This window comes from Camelus bactrianus, chromosome 12, assembly GCF_048773025.1.
Source record: "Camelus bactrianus isolate YW-2024 breed Bactrian camel chromosome 12, ASM4877302v1, whole genome shotgun sequence".
Classification (NCBI taxonomy): Eukaryota; Metazoa; Chordata; class Mammalia; order Artiodactyla; family Camelidae; genus Camelus; species Camelus bactrianus.
The window spans coordinates 41,776,801-41,787,358 of NC_133550.1; the positions used below are offsets into that span (position 1 = coordinate 41,776,801).

Consider the following 10,558-nt stretch of genomic DNA (forward strand, 5'->3'; position numbering starts at 1 on the left):
ATTAAAATATTATTTTCCTCATAAAGGAGTTGGAAAGTTTTTCCTCTACACTTTTCTAGCAAATTTGCATAGATTTGTGTGTATTTTTTTTTTTTCTTACATGTTTGACAGACTTAGTGAAGCTATCTGGCTTGGAATATACTCTTTTTTGGGAGGGAAATTTTAACTTGAAACTCAATTTCTTCAATAAATATAGGAATATTCAGATTATCTAAGAAGATTCAAATTCTTTCATAATACTGCTTAACTAATAGTGTTACTTTTGAAGAAAACTAGGAAAAAGGAGAATTCTCTAGCATTAAAGACTCGTAAAGATCAGAGGAAGAAGGTGAGAAAAATAGAATAAAATTAATTGCAATATAAAGTTTTTAAAGTTGACATAAATTATGACAGTGAAAAAATATATCAAGGGGTTTTATTAGTATAAATACATCTAAGTTTATAAGGTTGGTTTTTATCAGATATCATTCATTTATATAAGCCAATAAAGTTTATGGAGATGGATAGCTCATGATTAGTAATACACAGTATTTCATATTAGTACTGATATAATCAAGATAATATGAATGTCAAGAAATAAAATTCCTTTATTCATGCACTTATTCGCAAACTCATTTATATATTCATTGATTCAGTATCTTAACACATTCATGAACCTATTTATCCCCAAATGTCAATTACTGAAGGTCTTTTATATGTCACACACTATTTCAAGCCCTGGAAATTTAGCTGTGAATAATAAAGATCAGCTTAAGGAAACAAATAGGAAAATTTCCAATAACCGTAAACACTGCAACAAAAGTAAAGCCAAATGATGCAAAAGAGAATGACCAGGGACTGCTGCTTTAGACTGAGAAATCAGAAGGGTGTTAATAAGGAGATGGAATTCAAGCTGACCCCTCAGTGACAAAAAGGAACTTGTCACAAACATATTTAGAGGACAAATAATTCATGCATAGGAAACAACTCATGAATAAAACAACATGATGGAATGAGCTGGGCCTATCTGAGGATCTCTGAGGCCAGTGGAGCTGGAACAGACTGAGGGAAATAGTCGGTGGGATCTAAAGAAAGAGGAGTGGAGAGGATCTACATAAAAAGCACTGTAAGCCAAAGTTTAGTACAGGAGAGATGGGAATCTCGTGGACAGCATCAAGCAGAAAAGTGACATATGATTTATGTTTGTAGAAGATCACCCAGATGTTCTGTGGAGGATAGATGATGGTGGCTTGGATCAGGGTGATGGTAACAGATATGGAAATAAGTGAATGAATATATGTTACACTTTGGATCTAGATAGGACATGATGCTGGACTGGATTAAGGAGTTGGGGAACATTTTCCTCCAGCTGACTTGCACATTTCTGGACTTAATGGCTAAACGTGGTGCTATCATTTCCTGAGATAGAAAGTACTGAATAAGAAGAAGATTTGAAGGAAGGCATATTAATATGTCTTTAAAGGTATCTTCAGTTTGAAGTATCCAGTGGATATTCCAGTGGAAATGTCAAATAGGCATTTGTACACATAAATTCAGAGTTTAATGAGATGCCATTCACTAACACATTAACTCATTCCACAAAAAGTTATTTAGAGACTATTACATGTTATGTAACTGTGCCAGTAATGGGGATGTTTATATAAGGAAGAATTAAGGTCATCTCTTACTCTTAAAAATTCACCTTCTAGAGAGGGAGACAGACACACAAATGCATAAATACCATACAGGTTGAAAAGTGCTATAATACAAAAAGGGAACAGAGCACTTTAAATATCAAATGATGGCACAATCATTTCTGCTTTAGAGAACTGGTAAAGGAGCTGCTGAAATTTTGAAGTTGATAGTATTTTATTTTTAGTACAAAAATGATGCCAAATTACTGGAGTAAAATTTCTGAAAATAATCTTGTAAATGTGTATGAGACCTTTGAAAGTTAAGCTTAATATCTTCAGAAAGACACCATAGGGAATTATCTCCAAATAAAAATAGAGACAAATAGAAGAATCAATACACCACGTGTAGTGAAAGTAGAGTGTTTCTCACATACTGCATTTTGTCCAATTAGTTTTACCACCTTTCTTGGATAACATATTTTCCAATGAGTAATTCAGTGGGCATCAATTTCCTTTCCATCCTCTTTAATATTGTCTAGGCAAGTGAGAATTTGTCAAGGTATATTTAAAAAGTATGCATAAGTGCCCACATCCTCCAGTTTCTTGGCAACACATATGTACCAAATCTTATTTTCAAATGTTTGCTGCTGCTATCACCTACTCTACTTAATTAAGGACTTTGTGGACTTCTTGTCCTACCTCTGTCTTTATAGCCTTGAAAGCAGCAATCAAACTGCTTGAAACCAAAATCTTGCACCCTCCTGGAAACTGTGAGTGTAGGGAGGGGAGATGGGCGATTAGGTAGATAATTTGCCTCAGCCAGTTGTGTATTCCCAGTATAGAGTTAAGAAACAAGGAAGCTCTAAATGGGGGATGCAGGAGTGGTACATTTGCCAGTTTTCTGGTCCCTCTTCAGGTGTAGGGTAAGGACTAAAATTAAGGATCAATATTATGTGCTGCCTTGACATCTGCTGAAACCAGGAGGACCTCAAACAGCCTAACCACACACTCGCTTCCCAATGCTGCTTCCATGGATAAGACCTCCTAGCCAAGCAAGGCTGCTTATCAAAGGGACCAACTGAAGTTCCTGCTTGTGTCCCAGTAGTCAGTTTCAGTTCCCTTCCAGGCCACGGGATTATGCAAACAAGCCAATTATATCTTCCCACAGAACCAGGGGATCATCCCACCCTCTTGATTCTACAAAGGCTGCCTCCCCCAGGCCCCGGCTGTTCACTCTGTTTCTGAGTGCAAGCCCCACGTGGTCCTGCATTGCATGTGGTGTTCCCCTCCTCTGGGTTGTGAGTATATGTGACTAATCAACTGTTGTCAGTCTCATCTGTCCATTCTCATCTGTTAGGTCTTGCGTGTTTGTCCATCCCCATAACCTTAGGGCAGGGATCTCTCCTTCATGAACAGAGTGAATAGGAGGTGACTGAAATGAGTTGGTAGTAGGATATATGCAGCGCTTTGTCCTGGACAGGAACAGAACAATTTAAGAACCCAAGAAGTGTGGGTTGGTAGCAGATAATTTTCAGTATAATGAAAATAAATAATTTGCCTTATTTGCCATCCTAACTTGTCCTAAGTGCTTTTTGAAACTTGATGTTATATATTCACAACTGCTTTCTTCCTGCCTCATTGCCTTTAACCTTTATTCCACATCTTGCTATGATCCTCTATCTGTATCAGGATCTTAATCCTCAGTTCCGCATAACTGAGTCCCTTTTCCAATTTTACTTTCCTTTCTGAGGACCCTTCCAAGATAAACATCAGGCCTTCTCACACTGCATACAATGGGTGTTCAGAGTCACGGGTTCTGTTAAGAGCAAATCCTTTCCATCCTCTCTTGGCCCTTGACGTCCACAATTATGATCCTTCAGGTTTTGAGTGGAGTCTATTCTTTGCTCATCAACTCCTGCCAAGTTCAGTAGTTAGGATGCTTGCATGTGGTCTCATTATTTTGTTTGGAGTATTATCCATTTTTAGATTACCAGGCAGCATTCCTTCCAAAAATGTAAAAACTCTTCCACAAATGATAGCTATTAAGGTTTCTTTCCCGCTCCTTGGATTAGCACTGAGAATTAAAGTTGACTAACATCTATTACCCACACGGGTATGCCTGTGAACATTTCACACAGTAAGTTGTGATCCAGTTGCAGTTGCCTGCCGTCTTCAAGTACATAGAGTTTTCAGGAATAACTGTTGATTCTATCAGCTTTGTAACTATTTCCATAACATGGGTAGCTACTCTGGGGTCACACGTGCACATACACTCATGTATATCCCATTTTCATACATACAATAGATTACTTGTTTGTTCCCCCTTCCCTCTCCACTGTTGCAAAAATATACCATTTCCATTTGATTCTAATGGAAAATGTTCTCCAGAGGAGCAAAAGGGAGCACTTGGTTATCCAATAAACTGGAGCTGCAGTGATAACACATTCAGAGTTGTCAAGGAGGAGGAGATTGATTTCTGTAAATGGAATCAGATGGCAACTGAAAACGATAGCTTCAAAACTATCTCCCCCTTCTGTTTGACATTGATCTTTTCTACATGTGCCAGCTCATTATCTGGTGGGCAAAGGGGAATTGAGACTTGACGTCATCCATGGCAGTTTTACAAGGGGGAGTGGAAGGGCAGACTGTCTGGTACTGATTGACAGAGATTTGCAGCCCACAAATGATGGCATGATATACTCATATGAGAAGAAAAGTATTTATTTGCGGGTTAAAATTACATTTAAATAGTTGGAGATCCTGTTATAAATGGTAAGAAAACCTACAATATGCAATTCTAGTCTAGGCTAGTAGTTTAAAAAAAATAGGCTTGTATTAATATGGCATTTCCCAGCTCATACTTTGGTCTGCTCTAATAATTGAAGACAATTTAATTTTAGTTTGAGTCTTTGGAGCACTTTTGGTGCATTTCCAAGGGCAGATTAAAGGCAATTCATGGGCTGTGGAATGTATCACAGTTACCCAAGTTAGGACCTGGTAATTGATAGGAATGAATGAATGCGTTTACTGTAGGAGGGTTTTGAGATCAAACAGGTCTAATGAAATTGTTTTAAATGGATTCTTCACCTCATTTAGAAAAGAGTGTCTGTAACCCCATCAATTTACACTGAAAGGTCCTTTTGGCCTTCCAGGGAGATCAGTATGTACATTTATTTTTGATAATATCGACTGGATGCTGCCCTCTATTACATGTGTGTCTGTCACAGCGTGCTCTCATTGTGTGGGAACTCTGCATCGCAGACTTTTTGCATTAATTTTGGAGATAATATAGCTTTAATGGAACTGGAATCCTGTGGCACATGGGACAAAAAAAAAAAACCTCCCTGCTTCCAGGTAGAGTGCACTAAATAGTACATCAAAATACACTGCAGCATAGGCATTGAGCCCACAGATTCAGCTTTTAAGAAATAAACACAGGGTAATTCTCTTGTTTGCTTACATTTTAAAGCACAGCTTACATCCTTCCTTCGCTTCTCAACCATCCTCTGACTTCTATGCCCCACCTCCATGATCCTTACTCTCAGCAGGTAACTTTGTCCCTATGGTATGAAAAACATGAAAGGCCATAATAAGCAAAAATCCTTACAAATTATCTCCTATCTATCTTAACAGAAACTTCCTGAAGATGGGTTCATACCAATTCCACTTCCTCATCCTCTGCTTGTTCATCGCTTTTTGTAGTTTGACTTCTAGCCACACCATTCTATTAAAATAGGCACCCACTAAAATCAAGGAGGACTTCCTAACAGGTAAATGAAACCACCATTTCCCCGCCTCACTCCACTTGATCTCTGTGACATCTGGCATTACTGTTCCATATTCCTTTCCCTTCCTCTTCTTCCTCCTTCTCATCCAAAATACCATTTCCTCTTGCTTTAATTTTTTTTCCCTAATCTCTTGGACTGTTCCATTTCTGTCTGCCCCAGGGACGCCTTTGCCTGTTTGCTTGGAGTAGAGACGAGGGGAGGCTTATGCTTGGTTGCAAGTATTCTCAGAGCCACACAGCACATGGGGCTGGAGGGCTCACTACTCTGCCTTGCCTTCTGTCACGCGTGGTACCCACTCTGTAACCATTTCATGTCCAATTTTCTGGCCAGATGTGAGGATAAAAAGTTCTTAAGTCATTACTTGGTATACAGTAAATGCTTAATTAAAGCCAGCTAATTATGGATGCATTTAAATGATCTGGTATAAATATTTAAAAATTTTTTATAATTTGCATTTGCCATTAATTCTCAGTAATGCTTCCTCTCCTTTAAAACAATTTCATTTATATCCAAATGAAAACTATCCATGAATTATCCTATGTCATTTCTTTCTTCTTTCCTCTCTATTAATCATTTATTTTATTGAATTTAGGCAATTAGTTCTTTATATACATATCATCAGAGTTTCAGTAAAGTTTTTTGATAATTTCATGCATAATTTAGAAAATAAATATTATTTCACAGAATAAGAATCATAGAAGAAATTAATGGTAAAGTTAAAGGTATTTCTGCAGTAAGAGGGAATTGGAAGGCATGCATTTGCTTTGGATGAGCTTTTAGTGGGACTAAAATTTGCAGTTAACAATGGAGAGCATTTGTGCCTTTAGTTTTTATCTCAGTGTTAGGAGCTATCACCAAAACCTTTGCAAAGATTGCTAGTAATTCGGCCAGTGTGTCATAACCTCTGACTAGTGTAAAGAGGTGATGCACATGAAAAAAAATAGAGAAATGAGGTAGTGAGGTTTAGCAGAAAAATATAAAAGACCTACATTCAAGTTATAACTCCAGCACTCAAGCACTCATAACTCACTTCAACTCTCTAAATGAGAACCTGTAATTTGGGGAAAGTTACATCTATTTCCTAGTGCTGGAAATTTCTTTATGCACAGTAACTGCTATACATATGTAAAAGATTATTTAGACTATCTTTCACTCAATAAATGTGTATTATCAATTAGCTAAAATGAGTTGTCTTTTTCCTAAAAGACGATAGTTTCATGGACCAGGCAGATCACCCCATGCTGCCTAACACAAATCATCCTTATAATATTACCTGTTACTTTTACCTTCCCAAGTTTTATTTTGTTCATCTATAAAGTGGGAGCATTAATAGCACTTCTTTCATGGAAGAGTTGTAAGGATTAACTGAGATAATACATGTAACTGTTTGGCAGGTAGTGAGCACTCCACCTCTCTGCCTACCTTTCTGGTCTCATTTTCAATCATCCTTTCTCATGTACCTTAAGAACTCTTCCTGTTGCCCCATGTTCATTTCTGGGATGCCATCCTCTCTCGTGCATCCATACTCTTGCACATACTCTTTCCTCTGCCAGGAATGTTGTTCCTTCATCCTCTCTCCTGTCCACATTCTTCCCACAAAATACCATGTACCTCTGTAAAGACAATTCACTTCTCCTTCTGGTGCTTGTCACTTCTGACCACCAGCCACGTTGTGAATTTCTCTTTAGAATAATAACTTCCATCCCAAAAAGTACCTCACTGTGTGAGCAATATTTTCACTCTAGCCTTAAAAATGGTAGACAAGGTGGATCACCAGGTGACATCTGCCACTACTGTCCCCTGACCTCCCATTTTGGGAAATTTCTTTTATAATGCTACTATTTGAAAAATACATAGAAAAGTGCTATTAGAAAATGATATTTTAAAATCATGGCTAGACATACATTGCTACAAAAATCCTAGGAAAGCAAGACTCCAGAAAAATGGAAGTTTGTTACTGTGTAAAGCATTCAACTTTAAGTTCCTTTTCTATTTTTACCAATATTAACTATTTTTAAAGTGTACAGATCAATAGTGTTAAGTATGTCCACCCTGTTGTGCAATCAATCTCCAGAACTCTCTTCACCTTGTAAAACTAAAACTCTGTACTCATTAAACAATTTCCCATTTCACTCTCTCCTGACTCCCTGGCAACCACCATTCTATTTTCTGTCCCTATAAATTTGACTACTCCAGGCACCTTGGAGAAGTGGAATTATCAATATTTCTCTTTTTGGTGACTGGCTTATTTCATTTAGGGTCATGCCCTCAAGTCTCATCCATTGTAGTACGTATCTGAGTTTCCTTCCTTTCTAGGGTTGGATAATATTCCATTCCATTTTGTTTAGTGTTCATCTGGTGATGGTCACTTAGGTTGCTTACATCTTTTGTCTATTGTGAATAATGCTACTATAAACGTGGGTATACAATTATCTCTTTGAGACCCTACTTTCAGTTCCTTTGGGTGTATAACCAGAAGTGGAATTGCTATATCATATGGTAATTTATTTTTTAATCTTTTGAGGAAACACCTTATTGTTTTCACAGCAGCCACATCATGTTACCAACACTGAACGAGGGTGCTCATTTCTTCACATCTTCACCAGCACTTGTTGTTTGTTTGTTTGTTTGTTTTTATAGTAGCCATTCTAATGGATGTGCTCCACGACTCTTAATTGGGGTAGTAGAATCCTCTCTGTACAATCTTTCTTCTAGCACTGGCTCCCTACCACAATGAGCAGATCCAAAAACACAGAAGGAGTTTCCTTGTGCTGATGTAAGTTTCTAGGCCTCAAAAAAACCAGAGATTAGCAGATGTCCTTGACCTTTTGGCTATCAAACTCAAATGTCCAGACACATACTTCATCTCCTCCAGATTTTTGCTGTGTCTTAATTTGGACTCAAGACTGTTCAATTTTCCTGCCATTTGTAAAACATTACTTGCCTCTTCAGGCAGAATAGTGTATCTTTTCACTTTTTTCCCAAGACATTGTATATATCTGCTTAAGTGAATACATTATATTATAATTATTTGCCTATGTATGTGCCTCTAGAGCAGACCCAACAGACCCAATTACCAGCCCCCACTTTGTTCTTACTAAAATAACTATGATTTTCTTTTGAATAGCCTGTATCCAGCTAAGAACCTATATTCCTTGGACACTTTTGCTACCAAGGCTAACCACCTGACACAGTTCTGATCAAGACAATAGCTAGAACATTGTTGGTGATTTCTGAAAAAGTTATGGTTTCTCAATGTAGGCATACCCTTCTTTATAACTGGAATACAGATGAGAGGATAGACATGGAGTAGCCATTTTGGAGTCAGTCATATGGCAACCATGAAAATGAAAACCATATGTGAAGGATGATGAAAGAAGAAGATAAAAGGAAGCTATAATGACATAATGGAGCTTCCTGTACCTTGTTTAGCTGTGTACTATGGTAGTACTATGTACTATTATTTTTAATATGATGAAATATCCACTGTTTGGTAAAGCCAATGGTTTCTGATTTTTTACATTATAAAACATATAGAAAGTGATAATATTTGATACTTGCAAGAAAAAGGCAACTCAGAGACAAAGTTAAATATTCAGAATGCTCTCTCTGCTCTCACAAACAGAAATAAAGAAGTGCATTATGTTGTCACACTGGTAACACACTGGCAAAACAATAATGCACTGTGTAGCACACCTGTTGATGGTCTCTGAGTAAACCACAACAGTTACGTTGTTTTCCCAAGAAGCTGGACATAACTTCTTACCAACAGAGTTCCTCTATCTAGACAATGAGATTGATTATTGAGAGCAAAACTGGGCATTACTTATCTTGTTTCTCTCGTACCCAGTATGCTGCTAGAAACTTAGTAGTTAATAAATATTTATTGAATAAATGAAAAGAAAAACTAATTCATTGTTCCAGACTGACTGGTTTTCTCATAGTTCTGGATTGTGCTCATTTCTGACCAAAAGGCTTTATTCATATTGTCCCTGCCTGGAAAACATTCTGTACTCCTCTCCACGTAGCCAAATCCTCCCCATTCTTCAAAGTCCTTCTTAAGTCTCAACTCTTCCACGAAACTCTTCTTAACATTTTGGCTCAGGTCATACCATTTTATCCCCTTCTCTGAACTCCTATAATTCATACTGGAAGAAAGGTTCACTGTGACCTTAAAAATACAGGTATTCTCCAACTAATGACCCAGTTTTTCCAGGTTGTCATATGCCAACCATATTTCTTCCTGTCAGAATACTGTACTTTGGATATTATTTTTCTAAAAACATTCAATGCCATGAAATACAAACAATCAGTGACAAACATAAAAAAAAATCAAGCAAACAATGAAACAATGTAAAAATTACATTTTAAGTATTCTCTTTGGGGAAATGCTCTGCCTGAGATGGATTAGCTGTAGTTTCTTAAAATATGAATTTAGGAAAGTTGGGATAAACACATCAAAATGGTCAGAATCTCCCTTGGATAAGCACTGAGATTTTTCAGGGCCCAACGCTCTTAGAACTGCATTTAAAGATACTATTATCTGCCTCAAAATTTCTACTGAAAATTTAATGTGAGGTAGGCTTATAAAGGTCTTTGGATGGTAAACTGAGTTGGGCCTTTTATTTTCTTCAATAATTCTCTCCTGCCAGATTCAGATTCATCACCTTCAATATTGTAAAGAAAAGCTCACATTTCTGAAAATAATTAGATGCCTTTAGACTAGTGCTTAGAGCTTCCTCTTGAGCACTAGGAATTTGCTAGCATTCCTCCTGGTACAATCAAATTATTCTTGGCTTACTCTAAAACTTCTTTAATTTTTCACTTTTCCTGTTCTTCAGTATTTTGAAAAAAGAATATTTTAACCAGAATTTTTGCTCAGGTGTGTTTTGATTGTACACTGACGCCATCAAAAGTTATGGCATTTGTGTCCAGGTATTTAGGGAACTGGACACTGATTAAAGAGTCCGGTGTGTCACCTTCTACTTCTTCCGTTTAACTGGCTTTGGAGAACTACTCAGGCCTCAATTTGATTCTACCACGAGGAACACTGCCAGCTAACAGAGAACTTTATAATATATCCAAAAGGGGCCTACAGTGTTTTTGAATCTGATATATTTAATGTTTCTAGAATTTGTGGCTTATTAAGACTAAGAC

The 10,558-nt window shown here is 37.2% G+C and overlaps 1 long non-coding RNA gene across 1 annotated transcript in view; it reads left to right on the forward strand.

The window, feature by feature from the left end:
• The window catches only part of LOC123615153 (uncharacterized), a 73,636-nt gene that overhangs the window by 43,072 nt on the left and 20,006 nt on the right, over window positions 1-10,558 (forward strand). The gene's annotated exons all lie outside the window — the stretch shown is intronic.